Below are 18,509 nucleotides of genomic sequence, written 5' to 3' on the forward strand. Positions count from 1 at the left end.
CAGACAAGCACAATAAACAAGACTTGAGTCCTTGCTGTCTCCATTAAGAGTTTCCAGAGATAAGGTCATCCCCCCTTCCTCCTGGAGCAGAGAGGGAGACACCGCCCACAGATGGAGATTTCCTTCACAAATGCAAATGCCTCTGATCAAAGGGCAAGCAGATTCTACTCCTCAGAGCCTCCTTCTCATCTGCAGTTTTTAACAGTAACCAGCCTAATATAATCCTCATCAATATCAATTGAATTTCAAGAATTAGCAGCCAAAATTAGAAAATGAAATAAAAATTTAGTTCTTTTATGATATTAAAATGAAAGTTATTAGAAGTGAATTTAACAAAGATAATGAAAACCTCTATGCTAAAAACTGCAAAGCATTGTCACAACAAAAACTAAAAAGAGCTAAGTAAATGAAATGATGTATTATATTCATGGACTGGAAGACTCAAAATTATTGGGATGTTAGTTATCTCCTAATTAACCTACATATTCAACATAATTCCAATCAGAATCCCTGCAGGGTTTCTCTATAGTTTGACGAGATAATTTTAAAATTTATACGGAAATGCAAATAATTCAGAATAGCCAAAACAATCTTGACATAGAAGAACAAAGGACTCACATTACCTGATTTCAAGACCTACCATAAAGCTGTTCTAGTCAGTCTGACATTGACATAAGGATCAACATGTAGTTCAATGGTGCAGAATACATAGTGCAGAAATACATTCACATTTATGAGGTCAACCAATTTTCAACAAAAGCACTAAAGAAATTCAATGAGAAAATGAAAACCTTTTTAACAAATAGTGTTGGAATAAAATACATATCCACAAGGGAAAAATAAAATAAAATTCAACCTTCACATTACAGTGTATACAAAAATTAACTTGAGGCGGGTCATGGATCCAAACATAAAAGCTAAAACTATAGCATCTCAAAAAAAAAGGAGGGGGGGATTTTCCTTGTGGTTAGATATTTCTTGGACACAACCCAGAAATCAATAACTATAGAGAAATGAGTGGTAAATTGGAATATATTAAACTTTAAAACTTCTGCTAATCAAAAGACACTTCTAAGAAAATGAATAGGCAAATCACAGAGAAAATATGTGCAAAACATATACCTTACAAAAGACTTTTATCCCAAATATAAAAAAGACACCTACAACTCAAGGAAAAGAAGATAGGCAGTGCAATTTAAAAATTAGCAAGAGACTTGATAAACACTTCAAAACAGAAGCTGAAAATAGCTGAATAGCATATGAAATACAAATAGCTGAAAAGCATATGAAAAGATATTCAACATTATTAGTCATCAGGGAAATGCAAATAAAATCACAAAATACTACGAGACCACCAGATTGGGGAAAATTGAGAAGACAACACCAAACGTTGAGGAATAATAATCTTACACACTGCAAACAGAAATCTCATACATTGCTAGTTAATATATTGCTGGTTATATAAAAATAGTGTAATCACTTTGAAAACATCAGTGGCAGGTTTTTATAAAATCAACTATGTCTACCCTCTGACCCAGTAGCTCTATTCCTAAATATTTAGCAAAGAAGTATGTTCATAAAACTTGTACAAGAATATCCTTAGAAGCACCAAACAACTGAGATATCCATTAAAAGGAGAGTGTATAAACAAATTGTTGTATATTTCTACAGGGGAATCAGATTCAGGAATAAAAAGGAACAAACCTACTGCTTCCTGCGAAAATATGCATGAAAGAAGCCACACACAAATGTAAGATTCTATTTATGTGAAGTTCTAGAACAAGAAAAACTAACTTACAGTGGGGAAAAAAGATAAAAATGGTTACCATTTGGGGGAAGGAATTAATTGGGGGGAGGTATGAGAACACTTTCTGGGATGATAGAAATTTCTATATCTTGGTTAAGACAGAAACGTTGGTTACACTGGTATATGCACTTGTCAAAATTTTGAACTGCACACTTAAGGTCTATGCATTTTACTGTATGTAAATTTTACTTCAACATAGAAGAACTATAAACGACATTGACTTCTATATAGAAAACCTGCTTTTTGGTATGAGTTAGTAATTCTGAAACTTTGTTCTCTGTATTTCTATGCTACAGTGAACGAGCATGCACATTGAGGAAAATGTGAGTCAAATCTTTCACTGTTGGAAAAGTAGTTACAAATATGAAAGAAGGGAAAGACGAAAAATGTACCTGTGGTGTTGCTTTGGAATTGGAAGTACAGTCATGAACTCATGGTTTATCATAGATAAAGGAAAGATAGACGGAGACAGAGAGAATAAGAGAGATAAACACTGATGTATTTCTCAGCTTTGCCTGTTAAGAAGGACCAGAAGAAATGGCTCACCAAAAGCAATGAGTGCAGCTTGTGCCAGTGTCTTTGTTGACAGTTAACATGTCCACGAGTAGGAACCAGCAGGCCTTGGAGAAGAGACTGATATCAAGGCTGGGACTGCAAATGTACAAAATAAGTTTGAAAGATCTTGTGTTAAAAAGTAACAAAGTGATCAAAATACGATGGAAACTTATCAACGGGATGAAGGAGCCAACCTGAAGGGCTCGTACTAGTCAAATGTAGGAGAACTGGAGTGTCAAAATAAATAATAATTCTAAAACTTTTAGAATAAAATGAGAATTTGTTAGTCCATACTGTTACAAATAAATAAATAAATAGAAGAGAAAGAAAGTCTTCCTTAAAATAGAATGCCAACAAATAAACATAGAAGTAATGATGGAGTTAGAAAAATCATAAATGGACACTAAATGTAGTGGACAAAAGTTTGACACGAACAAGGATCTTTATATGGTCTCAGAGTATCTCCCCATAAATCACATCTTAATTAAAAAGGAAAAACAGTAACTTTACAGTGTAAATACCTGACAGACAATACCTTAACCAAGTGATCGAAGTTAACATCAGCCACATTGGTACAAACTGACATTGCATGTTTCTTGATGTGATGTACTGAGAAGAACACAGCATCATCTCTATGTCATTCTTACCAAAAGAACGAAAAAAGACTTGCAATCTTCAAAAAAGTAAAGGTCGAAAAAGAAAAAACCTTGGCTGAGGAACTATCCCAGTTAAAGTAAACTAAAATGATATCTCAATGCAACGCCTAACCCTGGGCGGGATCTTCGACCAGGAATAAAATAGCTATAAAGGACATTGGACAACTGATGAAATTTGAACAAGGACTGTCAATTGAATGTCCTGATTTTTATCATTATAATTCATTTATGTAAGTGTATGTCCTTGCTCTTAGGAAATATACACTAAAGAATTTCGTGATTAAAGGGGCACAATATCTTCCACTTACTCTAAAATGGTTCAGGAAAAGTAAATGTTGATCTCTATAATGTATTATCTTCCTATATATGATATCTATCTCAATGGAGAGAATGATAAATAGGTCATCATATACTATTCTTGAAATTTTCCATGTTCGAAATTGCAGAAATAAAAAGTTGCAAAGAAGAATGCAAAGAATCGACAGATCAAAAAAGAGAAAATGCATCAAAAATTATATCTTCCCTATTTTGACAATTTCTCAAATGTGGTAGCTGAGGAAGTTGTGAATTACTCAAAGTGACAGTGATATTAGTTGGAGGATACTGGTTAGAGAGAGCAGGAAACAAAGTTTACTCTCAACAATTGATTTCTAGGAGAAAGTTTTTAAAATTCTGATGTAGAAGAGGTGGCTAAATGTGAAAGATCAAAGACTTCTCATTTAAAACCATCAAGCAACCTATTGTGCAAAACTTTCTGCATAGGAAAATGGATTTTAAATGTCCTACCATTTTATGTTTTCATAAAGAGCACTCTGGCCCGTAGCACTGCTGTATGGCTGCTAGAGATGTGAAAGACTTTACTTCTTACTGCATTTGATAAAATGACTGGAAATAGTAATTTGAAGAAAATTTGTCATTTTGTTTCAATTTTTCAATCTGAGAAAACCCTTTATTTTCACCCCATGGCTATAAATGTCTTTGCAGTCTTGCGAGAAAATGAGCCAAGAATTCACACCAACACACTTAGAATGCAACCTTTTGACTTACATATTTTCCCCTATTATATGAAATTCCTGTCATAAGCCGTTTACTTGAATACTGCCCTGAGTGATAGGATGCCCTTGGCAACCTAAAGACTGTGAGATAATAGGCCATAAAACACCGAATCTGGGAAGGACAGCGTTGGGTAAACACTGCTCTGAGTTCATGCCTTGGGGCTGAGCCAAATGTGGAGAAAAGTCAGTCTACAGCTCAATGCATACTGGCTATATCCAACAAGGTGGGAAAAAACTGCTCCACAGCCATCACAGTAGCAGCAAGCACAATGTAAGTGAAGATACATTCTAGTTTTTTAAACTTGTAAGACATACATCAGGAAAAGGGAAACAATGGAGAAATAACTTCTCATGAGCATTATGGCATAGATATCTCACTTATTTCTCATAACAATCCAGGAAAATACAAATTATAAGACTCCCTCTTCCTTTATTAATGTGGCAATAGATTTAATGAGATTAAGTATATCCCTGAAGCTTCACAGCTTTTGTGGGTTGTGATGCGGGGTCGGTGAGCCGAGGAGTCGAAAGAAAGATTTCTTAGACTCTTAAGATCTGGCAGTAGTGCTCTTTTATTTAGAGAATAGTATAGAATAGCATGGGGACAGGACCCATGGGCAGTCAGAGCTTCTGCTGCCGCCACTTCTGCTTCCCCCGCTGGCATGGGGACAGGGCCCATGGGCAGGCAGAGCTGCTGCTGCTGCCCCCACTGGCATGAGGACAGGACCCATGGGCAGGCAGAGCTGGTGCGTGGGGACAGGACCCACGGGCAGTCAGAGCTCCTGCTGCTGCCCCGAGTTGAGGGTTAGGGCTAAATTTAAGGCATAGGTATGTGAGTCATCTCTTTACGAGACAAAGAAAAAAAAGTTAAAATGGTACCAGTGCCGGTAGGGTCTGGCCATTGGGCGGTCCCACAACTTTTAGATAAGAATCAAACCAGATTGAGTAAATGGCAGAAGTCACCGCTCAAATATTATCTTCAACTAAAGACAAAGGAGGATTTTGGGGTGGGGGATCAGCTACATGAGGTTGCCAGACAGTAAACAACTTAAGTTCTTGCCTTCCCCGTTAAGAGTTTCCAGAGATAAGGCCATCCCCCCTTCCTCCTGGCGCAGAGAGGGAGGCATGGAGATTTCCTTCACAAATGCAACTGTCTCTGATCAAAGGGCAAGCAAATTCCACTCCTTGGAGCCTGCTTCTTATCTGTAGTTTTAAAAGTAACCAGCCTAAAAATCCTCATCATAAACCATTTTAAAATTAAGCAGCCTAAAACTCCTCATCAGGTTGGATTTGGGATTCAAAACTGGATGCTGTTACAGACCAAAGCCCCATGCCACATTGTTTGCTTCAAGAGACACAGTGATGTTTTTAACTCTCCCTTGGGAAAAAGTGTTAAAAAAGAAAATTTGTTGATACAGCTTTCCCGCTTTTTTTCCTCGACTTTGTCAACCTGCCATTATTCTGAGTTAGGGTGGATGGACAAAGATATTTCTTATAGAATGAGAGGAATTCAGCCAGCAGTGAGGGTAGCCAAGGTCCCCAAGGTGCTGCCTTGGCCTTAGGCACAAGGCTGAATGTCATACTCTGTGGATATTCTAGCCGGAGTTGTTTCTAGTTGGAATGTCCTGGCCTAAACCAGTAGGAATAGAATGACATGTAATTTTTCAGCTTACAAGCAAAAACATGGTCACTTCTCTGATTGAAAACATAGAATATTTGGGATTGGGCAGTCAAGATGAGGGACAGGGAAGTATTCACCAAGACCTAGAAATAAAGAAAATGAAGCTGTTTTATGAGAGTTAAACTAGTAAAATCTGCACAGAGCAGATGAGAAAAGCCATTTTAAGCGTGCATTAACACAGCTATAGTAGGTGTAGCTACCATTTGTTATCCACCTACTATGTATTGGCCACTCAACTGGACATTTTACACATCATCTTACCTCGTCCACTCTTCATAACAATCTTATGAGATAAAGTTTATTAATTAAATTTCACAAAGGGAAAGGAAATTAAGAAAAAATTAATCAGCCTTGTCAAACCCCAGCTGAGAGTCAAACCTAGGTTACCCAACACCAAACTCTTGGCTTTTACCTCTAGGCTGCATTGGCTGTAAATGTGTTATCAAACCACTGGGGAGACCTTCAAATGCTAAATAGAAGGACAGTCCCAGCATGTTACTATGATGGATACAGTGGAAATCAATCTTTCACTATTTTACCATAAAGGAAAATTATATGACTAGAAAGAGGATTATCACTCTGTAGCATAGAAAAGACAAATGAAAAGTGAGAAATTGGCAGTGTTTACTCAGAACTGTTCAAAAAGATATACATTGACCCATGGAGATGCACAATTTCCAGCATATGAAGAGGTGACCTTTATTATAGAAAAAGAATCACTCATTTTGTTTCACCATGGTCTGGCAAAATAGCTCTCCTATCAATTGATACCTTTTTCCTTCTAATTTTATAATCATCAAGCAATATTCTGAATTACCAAGAAATATTCCAGATGTATGTCATTATATTTATGCAAGCAAATTATGTAATTAGAAATAGTGCAACTTAAAAAAAGTAGAATTCAAATTTACGTGCAAATGTTGAAATATGTTAAATCATACAAAAATGTAATTCTTAAAGAAAAAAGGAACACGTTACTGCAGACAGCACCACCTTAGACAGAAGCAGAAATGCTTCCTGTTCCTTGTCAATGTTATCAACTCCATGATGTTGTTTACATGCATCAAAACTTTCTGAGAGTGATTAAGGGAAAATGGTGTTTTTATTTTAACATTCGCTACCAATGAAATTTAAAATAATTTTATATACTGTAATAATATCATTTATATACTATAATAATATCATTTATATACTATAATAATATCTTTCAAGTGTTCCTAAGTGGTGATGCCACTATCTCACCACTAAGTGGTGAGAGTGGAAAAACAGTCCCCCAAATCGAGAGTTCATAGTTCGATGAAAGAATAAAAACGATGAAATGTTTGTCAGTTAATATTACAGATAATACTCTAAACATAAAAAAAGCAGCATTAAAGAAGTGTATCTTCATATTGGCAAAAATCACTATGTATCAGGCAAGATAATGAAAAAATACTGTAACGTGGCTGCAGAATAAACACCGTAGCAATGTGCCCTACGCTTTATTGTCAGCAGATTTTTAAGCTCTGAAAAAGCATCATACCCACCTTACATTGATTTCTATGTGAGAATCACTCTTGAATTATTCGAGTTTTGAATTGTTCAAGGTCTTCAGGAGCAATTCCTTTTATAAAAATGGGATCATTATATTTTGATGCAGATAGATGAAATCATTCCAGTCATAAGGAAAAATAACGTCCTTTAGACATGTATGTATTTGTGCCTAATTTATGCACCTCCTCGTGATGTCTCATCAATAGTTGGAAGATGCATAAGTAAATTATGTTCAGAAATGCCAGTTTGGAGGACTCTTAGAGGAAAGTCACCTGAATTGCTGCATGCCACACTTTCCCTTTGAGATGGTAGGCTATGCCCAAACAATCCAGTGATATCCCCTTGACAACAAAGATAAACAAAATTCTCTGTTTTAAATTTCTTACCAGCCATTAAGACTATTAGATCACGAGGAAAATTTTTTAAAAATATATTATGCGTACAAACCAAAGGAGACAAACTAAAGTCAACTATTTTTCTGGAATAAAGTATTCTCTTCTATGGTAAGTTTATTGTTTCAATGTACATTCCTAGAGTCTTTTCCAACTTTCTATGCTTTACCTTCTGTCTAATTTAGATTTCTAGTCACTAGGAAGGAGAGGCTTCTATCAACGTGAGAGTGGTACTTACAGCCCTTCAGCAAATTGTGGTCGCTTACTGCAAAACACCAGAATCATTCACAGAAAATTTTCCCATTTTCTCCTGGTGATTTAGTTCCTACTTTTACCTACATATAACACCAGTTAATTTAATTTCCAAAATAAGAGTTGTATTGCCTTCATTTACAAATTGATTATTGTAAAGGGCATATTTACAAAGCCCCAGGCTAGAAATACTGGTTCAGCTTTGAGTCAACTTTATTACTGGACTTCCTCCAACCTTACACCTAAGTTTCTGTAACTAGACCACCTCCTTGCTTGTTAGTTGTAATAAATAAATCGGTCTTTATCCTGCCCTTCCAACATGATAGAGCAAATTTTGACACAAAATGCAAGTATTAGTTTTCTCTTGCTGTGTAACAAATTACCACAAGCATAGCAGCTTGAAACAACACAGATTCATTGTCTAACAATTTCCATGGTTCAGGAGTCTGGGTACTGGTTAGCTGGATACTCTGCTGAGGATGTCACCAGACTAAAATCAAAGAGGTGGCTGGGGCTGTGATCTCTTTTGAAGCAATTTATTTGTTTCAGTATGATTTAGGTCACTGTCTTCTTGCTAGCTGTTGACTGACAAACTCTCAGACGTCCTAATGGCCACCTTCAGGTCCTTGCTGCAGCCACTCACAGTGTGGCAGCTTATTTCTTCAAGGAAAGCAGGAAAGTGCTTGCTGCCACATCTTGTCTCTTTTATGAATTCACCTGATTAGATGAGGCTGGGAAAGGATAATCTTCCTTTTATTTGACTTATTAACTTGAAGCCAACCTATTGAAACCCTTAACTGCATCTGCAAAATCCATTTGTCCGTAATAATATAATCTTCGGAGTGATAGATGCATGAGAGTGAATATAAGATATTCACTAGCCCCACCTCTTCTCAAAGGGAGGGGGTTCTCCAGGGTGTGTACACCTGGGGACAGGAATATCAGGGACCACCTTAGAATTCTGCATACTGCATAAGGGAAATAACACCAGATTCATTTGGTTGGGGTGAGTGTCTAAGATGTTGAATATATGGTACCTGAAATAGTGTTGGAGCATAGTTTATTCTCTGTAAATTCTAATTATTATTCCTATATCATCTGGGCCTCTGTCATATTTCCTTGTTTTGTACTCCTCAAGACTTAAAGAACCAGAGTAAGTAAGGTCTTCTAAAATATTAGAGTGCTACCCCAATATCAGAGTTTCCTTATTTGTTACCTGACTTCCCTGTTATAACACACTTCCAACACATTCCCTCTCCCACTCATGAGAACCCATGTTTGAGAATTTCTGTTATAGACTCATTCATGTTGTCAAGGTATTCTTCACAGTTCCAATGGAATTCTGTCCCTTAGAAAGTTCATTTTTCCTTCCAATAGCCTGGAAATAGAAGAAGAGCTAGGACTGCTTTCCCACTTGAGAGATGTCTCAGCCACCTCTATTCCTATGGTTTTCTTTGCATCAAAATTTAGCATATTTTAGAGTGCCATCATGAAAGATAGATAATGAAGTTGGGAGCTCTAAGTATTAGTCACTCTACAAAAACAGCAATTCAGCTGGAAAGAACTATCAGAATCAACTATTTCACAACTCTGGAATGTAGGTGAACATTTGCAGCATCCAAGGGAGTGCTTGATGAAGAAAGAGATGGATAAATTTTGTCCTTTTGCCTAGAAGCTACCATACAACATACCCTAGGCCTACATCAGGCAGCTCAAGGGATGGCATCCTATGTTCCTGTTGTGATTTGCAGGTGCCAGGATGGGCAATAAGGACCTTGTCCTCCAAAATTCATGGTCCTGTGTGTTGCTCTGTCTGGTGGTTCCTTGAAGGACTAGCGTGGAGTTTGGCTATTATTTCAACACCATTGGGCTGACTTAGTATTCCTGGCCCCTGTTGAATGAGTTCAAAAAGACATAAGACATTTTCTCTTTTCTTTTCTCATTGGATTCAAGTCCTTTAGGAAATCTCTGTCAAGTCACTAGCTGATCATGGAGAAAATGGAATAAGAACTATAATGACACCACATGACAATGAATATTATCTTTGCAAAAATCGCTTTAAAAGTCACTAAGTAAACCGAAGACAGAACCCTCAACAAGTAACAAAAGGAATCTCTGGGGAGAGAGTCTGATATTCAAAGTTAACACATTATAATATACAAAATGTCTAGTTTTCAACCAAAAATTTACAAGCATACAAAGAAACAGAAAAGTACAATCCACACAAAGGAAAAAAAAAAGAAATTGACAGAAACTGGTCTTGAGGATGCACAGACCTTGGGATAATTAGAAAAATATTTTAAATGAACTGTCTTAAATATGCTCAAATAGATGAAGGGAACAATGAAAAAGAACTAAAAAAATAGGAAAACAATGTATAAACAAGTAAGGAATATCAACAAAGAAATAGAAAGTATATATATTATATATATACTATATATATATATATATATATATAGAACATCTCTCTCTATCACTCTCTCTCTCTCTCTCTATATATATATATAAAGTATATATATAAAAGAAATCCTGAAGCTTTTCAAGTATAATAGCTTAATTAAAAAATTTACAGGTAGGGTTTGGTGGTAGATTTGAGCAGGTAGAAGGAGGAATCAGTGAATTCAAAGATAGGGCAATTATCCATTCTGAAAAGAGGAATGAACAAAAGAAAATGAACAGAGCCTAAGGGACATATGAAACACCATGAAGCATAGTAACATATGCATTATGGGAGTCCAAGAAGAGAAAGAGAAAGGGGCAGACAAAAATATTTGACAAAGTAATGGCTGAAATTTCCAAAATTTGGTGAATCTACAAATCCAAGAAACTCAATGAACTCTAAGCAGGACTAATTCAAAGAGATCTACATTGAGACACATCATATTCAAACTGTCACCAGCCAAAGACAAGGAGATAATCTTGAAAGCAGCAAGAGAGAAGCAACTTGTTGCCCACAAGGGATTCTCAATAAGATTAACAGCTGATTTTTCACCAGAAACCATAGAGACAAGAAGGCAGTAAGAAGATACATTTAAAGCACTGAAACAAAGAAAAACTTCCCTAAAAATTCTATACCTGGTGAAATTATTTTCATTAACTACTTTAAATGTAAATAGGCTAAACTCACCAACGAAAAAATGGATATTGGCAGATCGGACTAAAAAAAACCTATCTAACTATATGTTGTCTACAAAAGACTCACTTTTGAACCAAACACACAAATAGGTTAAAAGTGGAAGGATAGAAACAGATATTCCGTACAAAAGGCAATCATATCATAAAGAAGCTATAAAATTAAAAACATAGATACACCAAACAAGAGAGTTCCAAAATATATGAAGTAAACACTACAGAATTGAAGGGAAAAATAAACAGTTTACAATAGTTGAAAGCTTCAATACCCACTTTCAATAATAAATAGAACATCTAGACAGAAGGTCAATAAGAAAATAGAGAATTTGAACACTATAAACCAATTGACTAACAGATGTATATAGAACACTCCACTCAAGGACAGAAGAACACACATTCTACTCAAGAGTACATGGAAAATTCTCCTTCAAGAGAGACCATGTGTTAGACCATTAGACAAATCTCAATAAACTTTAAAGTATTAAAAATTTAAAATGTCAAAGATACAAAGTATCTTCTGTTACTACATGGAATGAAGCTAAAAATCAGGAACAGAAGAAAAGCCACAAAACTTGCAAACATGTGGAAATTAAACAACACACTCTTACACAACTAATGAGTTAATCAAAGGGAAACTAGAAAATACTTAAAGGTGAATGAAAATAAAAATACAACATAACAGAACTTATAAGATACAGTGAAACCAGTGCTCAGAGGGAAGTTTATAGCTGTAAAGCCTACTTTAAAAAAGAAAGTCTCATATCAACAACCTAATTTTACACTTTCAGGAACTATAAAAAGAAGCTCAAGCTAAACCTGTAGCTAGCAGAAGGAAGGAAATAAAGATTAGAGTAGAGATACAGAAAAACGAAAAAATTATAGTGAATTTACGAAAGACAAAGTTTATTGGGTTTTTTTGGTGAGGAAGATTGGACCTGACCTAACATCTGTTGCCAATCTTCCTGTTTTTGCTTGAGGAAGATTGTCCCTGAGTTAACACCTATGCCAATCGTCCTCTACTTTGTATGTGAGACACCACTCCTGCATGGCTTGATGAGCAGTGTCTAGGTCTGCACCCGGGATCCAAACCCATGAACCATAGGTTGCCAAAGTAGAGCATGTGAACTTCACCATTATGCCACTGGGCTGGCCCCAAAAAAGTTGATTCTTTGAAAGATCAACAAAACTGACAAAACTTAAGCTAAACTGACTAAGGGAGAGAAAAGAGAAGACACAAATAATTAAAATCAGAAATGAATCATATGGTAGATTTTCTGAGGATACTCCATACTGCTTTCCATAATGGCTGCACCAGTTTTCACTCCCACCAGCAGTGTATGAGGGTTCCCTTCTCTCCACATCCTCTCCAACACTTGTTGTTTCCTGTCTTGTTAATTATAGCCATTCTGACCAGAGTGAGGTGATACCTCACTGTAGTTTTGATTTGCATTTCCCTGATAACTAATGATGTTGAGCATCTTTTCATATGCCTGTTGGCCATCCGTATACTTTCCCACTGCTGGGTATTTATCCACGGAACTTGAAAACACAAAGGCATAAAGATACTTGCACCCCTATGTTCATTGCAGCATTATACGCAATAGCCAAGATTTGGAAGCAACCTAGCTGTCCATTAAGGGACGAATGGATAAAGAAGACGTGGTATTTTTATACATGATGGACTACTACTCAGCCATAAGAAATGATGAAATCTGGCCATTTGTGACAACATGGATGGACCTTGAGGGTATTTTGCTGAGTAAAATAAATCAGAGGGAGAAAGTCAAATACCATATGATGTCACTCATAAGTAGAAGATAAAAACAACAACAAACAAACACATAGCATTGGAGATTGGATTGGTGGTTACCATAGGCATAGGGGGAGGGCAAAAGGGGTGATTAGGCTCACATGTGAGGGGATGGACTATCATTAGTTTTCAGGTGGTGAACATGATGTAATGCACATAGAATTCAAAATATATTATGACATACATAGGAAAAAATAAATAAATGAAATCAACATGGGAGAGGCTAAAAAGAAAAAAATAGATATTGGAAGGTGCCTTGGGGTAAGATTTTGGATATAAAATTCATACAGCCAATAGATAAAGTCAAAAGTTTTCCAGATGATGTATAACTTCTCTTTCAGAAATAAAATTATATTCCCTAAAAATAAATCAGAAGTGAATATGATGACATTATCAAACATTTAAAGAATTAACACCAATCCAAATCAAACACTTCCAAAAAATAGAAGAGGCCAGCATTGCTGTAAAAATAAGGTCAGACAAAAATACCACAAGAACAGAAAACTACAGAGCAATATCTTTGGTGAATAGTGATGCAAAGATCTTCAAAAAAGGTGCTAGCAAACTAAATTCAGCAGTTTATTGAAAGGATTATGCACATGACGGAGTGAGATTTATTCAAGGCATGAAAGGATGATTCAACGTAAGAAAATCAATCAATATATTATATTACATTAATAAAACAAAGGGAAAAAACACATGATGATTCAATTGATGCCAAAAAGTCATTTGACAAAATTCAACACATTTATGTGATAAAAACATTCAGCACACTAGAAAAAGAAGGGAAATTCTTAACAGGATAAAGAGCATTTATGGAAAATCCAGAACTAACTATTTCACTCAATGATGAGAAACTGAAAGCTTATCTCCTAATATCAAGAACAAGACAAAATGCTCACTTTTCACCACTGCAATTCAACGTTTGCACTGGAAGTCCAAGCCAAAGTAATTAGACAAAATCATTAAAAATTTTGTTAAAGGCATCCAAGTTGGAAAAGAAGAATTAAAATATCTTTATTTGCAGATGACAGGATTCTATCTACAGACAATCCCCATAGTAACCACAAAAAAATCTACTAGATATAATAAATACATTCAGCAAAGTTGCAACGTACAAGATCAACACTCAAAAATCAGTTATGTTTCTACACAAAAGCAATGAACAATATGAAAAGGAGATTAAGAAAACAGTTTCATGACAGAGTGACATCAGCATCATGGCAGAGTGAGATTCCCCAGTAATCTCTCCCCTCCAAGACACAATGAAAAGGACAGTCATATTCCAAGAGAGGACTTCCAAACACAACACGCAAAAAATGGAGAGACCAATACAGGCATCTGATGGACAGCAGAGACCCTGGAGCCCTGCTTGGAGGAGGTGGAATTGGGTAAGAGAAAACTTTGCTCCCTCACCTAAAGACTGTGATCTGGGACCACGGGAGACCTCCAAGAGGGAAGGAATGGGGTAGGGGACATTCGTTTGCAGGAACATAAAGGATCCCTGGTGGGACTTTACAGTGTAGAGGCAAGCCCTCTACAGGGGCATAAGCTTTCATGGGGGATGACCTTATCAAGCCAGAAACCCAAGAGAGCAGATAGTGAGAGCAGAGCAAGAAAACCCCAAGAGTATGCAGGAGAAGGCAGCCCTCCCCCACCCACCCAGCCCTGGCTCCAGCACCTGAGATCTCAGCTGAAGCCAGAGGGCTCAGTATACACAACTCTTGACCACCATCCAGTGAAGATAGGTGGTAACTGTGACCAAATAAAACCAGGAAGTGAAAAAACAAAGCCACCCCCTCTAGCAATATCAAACATTATATTAGATCTCCAGACGAGAGAGAAAATGACAAGTACCCAGAAATCAGAACTGAGGATGCAGAAATACGTAATATAAATGACAAAGAATTCAAAATAGCTATCATCAAAAAACTCAACATTTAAAAGAGAATGTAAAAAACAATTCAACAACTTCAGGACCTACTTCACAAAAGAGATTGAAAATATAAAGAAGAACAATCAGAAATATTAGAGATGAAAGACACAATGGAAGAAATAAAACAAAATATATATTTTCCCTGAATGCTCAAGAAGATTTCATAGAGGAGTGTATCAGCATAATCGAAGGTAGACATGTTCAAATGCTCCAGATAGAGGAGGAGAGAGAACTAAGACTAAAAAGAAATGAAGAAAGTCTCTGAGAAATATTCAACTCAATTAGGAAATGCAACATAAGAATGATAGGTATGCCAGAAGAAGAAAAGAAGGAGAATGGGGCAGAAAGCTTGTTCAAAGAAATAATAGCAGAGAACTTCCCAAACCTAGAGGAGATGGAAATCCTTGTGGAAGAAACTATCAGATCTCTTAAATATGTCAATGTAAAAAGACCTACTGCAAGGCATACAGTAGTGGAACTGGCAAACATGAATGACAAAGAAAGAATACTAAGGGCAGCAAGCAGAAGAAAATAACCTAGAAAGGAACCCCTATCAGGCTTTCAGCAGATTTTCTGCAGAAACCTTACAGGCTAGGAGAGACTGGAATGACATATTCAAATCTTTGAAGGACAAAATTTTTCAGCCAAGAATACTCTTTTCAGCAAAAATATCCCTCAGATATGATGGAGAAATAAAAACTTTCCCAGAAAAACATAAGCTAAGGGAGTTCATAGGCACAAGATCCCCCCCCACACACACACAAGAAATCCTCAAGAACACCTTCATACCTGAAAATAAAAAGGGAGAAAGGGGTTACAAAGCACAGAGTAAGGAGATAAATAGGTAGACAGAATCAGAGCAGGATAGCAAATACTCAAGTACGGCATTAAAGACAAAGGGAATGAAAACACCAAAAATAAAGATAATATCATCATTCTAGCCACACATTTATAACACAGGATGGAATAATATGTGAGAAAAACAACTTAGGAGGAGAAGAGGAAAGAGACTGAGTCAGTTTAGTCTAAGGAAATAAGAAGCCATCAGAAAAAGGACTATCTTATCCAAGAGATTTTGAATACAAACCTCATGGTAACCACTAAACAAAAATCAGAACAGAGGCACAAATAATAAATAAGGAGAAAACAAAGAAACACAAAATAAAAAACTACGTCCCTCGACTGGTAGAACAAAATACACAGGACGAGAAACAGAGGAAATGCAGGAGAACCAGAAAATGAGTGATAAAATGGCAGCATTAAGCCTTCATATATTGATAATCACCCTAAACGTAAATGGATTGAATTCTCCAATAAAAAGACACAGAGTGGCAGGATGGATTAAAGAACAAGACCCAATGATATGCTGCCTCCAGGAAACACATTTCAGCTCCGAAGACAAACACGGGCTCAGAGTAAAGGGATGGAAGATGATACTCCAAGCTAATGGCAAACACAAGAAAATAGGTGTTGCCATATTTATATCACAGTAGACTTCAAGATAAGACAGGTAAAGAGAGACAAAGAGGGGCAGTATATAGTGATCAAAGGGACATTCCATCAAGAAATAACACTTGTAAATATCTATGCACCCAACAGAGGAAAGCCAAAGTACATAAAGCAACTATTAAGAAACCTAAAAGGAGAAATTAATAATAACACATAATAGTAGGGGACTTCAACACTCCACTCACATCAATGGATAGATCATCCAGACAGAAAATCAACAAGGAAACAGTGGAATTAAATGAAAATTAAGACCAGATGGACTTAATAAACATAGATAGAAGACTCCATCCAAAAATAACAGAATACACATTCTTCTCAAGTGTGCACAGAACATTCTCAAGGATAGACCATATGTTTGGAAACAAGGCAAGCCTCAATAAATTTAAGATTGAAATAATAACAAGCGTCTTTTCTGGTCACAATGCCATAAAACTAGAAATTAATTACAAGGAAAAAGCTGAGAAAGGGACAAAGATGTGGAAACTAAACAACACCCTATTGAACAAGTAATTGATCATTGAAGAAATTAAGGGAGAAATCAAAAAACACCTGGAGACAAATGAAAATGAAAACATACCATACCAACTTATATGGGATGCAGCAAAAGCCGTATTAAGAGGGAAATTCATCATAATACAGGATCACCTTAACAAACAAGAAAAATCCCAAATAAGCAATCTCAAACTACACCTTACTTAATTAGAACAAGAAGAACAAACAAAGCCCAAAGGCAACAGAAGGAGAGAAATAATAAAAATCAGAGCAGAAATAAATGCTATTGAAACAAAAAAGGCACTAGAAAGGATTATTGAAACAAAGAGCTGGTTCTTTGAGAAGATAAATAAAATTGACAAACCCCTAGCCAGAATTACAAAGAAAATAAGAGAGAAAGCTCAGATAAATAGAATGAGAAATGAAAGAGGAGAAATAACAATGGATATCACAGAAATACAATGGATTATAAGAAAATACTACAAAATGATATATGCCAACAAAATGAACAATCTAGAGGAAATGGATAAATTCTTAGACTCTTATACCCTCCCAAACCTGAATCAAGAATAAACATAGAATCTGAATAGACCAGTCATAAGGAAAGACATTGAAATGGTAATAAAAAACATCCCAAAGAACAAAACCCAAGGACCAGACGGCTTTCCTGGGGAATGCTACCAAACTTTCAGAGAGGATTTAATACTTATCCTTCTCAAGCTATTCCAAAACACTAGGGAAGATGGAACACTTCCTAACACATTCTACAAGGCCAACATCACTCTGATACCAAGGCCTGACAAGGACAACACAAAAAAGGAGAAAACTACAGGTCAAATAGCTGATGAACGTAGACGTAAAATACTCAATGAAATATTGGCGACCCGAATACAGCAATACATCAAAAAGATCATACATCATGATCAAGTGGGATTTATACCAGGGACACAAGGATGGTTCAACATCCGCAAATCAATCATTGTGACACACCACATTAACAAAATGAGGAATAAAACACACATGCTCATCTCAATAGACACAGAAAAAGCATTTGACAAGATCCAACAGACATTTATGATAAAAACTCTTAACAAAATGGGGATAGAAGGGAATTACCTCAACATAATAAAGGCCATATATGACAAACCCACAGCCAGCATCATACTCAATGGGGAAATACTGAATGCCATCCCTCTGAGAACAGGAACAAGACAAGGATTCTCTCTATCACCACTCTTATTCAACATAGTACTGGAGGTTTTGGCCACAGCAACTAGGCAAGAGAAAGGAATAAAAGGAATCCAAATAGGGAGTGAAGAAGTGAAATTCTCACTGTTTGCAGATGGTATGATCTTATATAAAGAAAACCCATAGAATCCATAAGAAAAATATTAGAAATAACTAACTTCTACAGTAAAGTGGTGGGGTGCAAAATCAACTTACGAAAATCAGTTGCATTTCTGTACTCTAATAGTGAACTTTCAGAAAGAGAACTCAAGAACACAATTCCATTTACAATCACAACAAAAAGAATAAAGTACCTAGGAATACACTTAACTAAAGAGGTGAATGACTTATACAATGAAAACCATAAGACATTATTGAAAGAAATAGATAATGACATAAAGAGATGGGAAGAGATTCTATGCACATGGATTGGAAGAATAAACATAGTTAAAATGTCCATACTATCCAAAGC

Source organism: Equus asinus, chromosome 11, assembly GCF_041296235.1.
Source record: "Equus asinus isolate D_3611 breed Donkey chromosome 11, EquAss-T2T_v2, whole genome shotgun sequence".
NCBI classification, from domain to species: domain Eukaryota; kingdom Metazoa; phylum Chordata; class Mammalia; order Perissodactyla; family Equidae; genus Equus; species Equus asinus.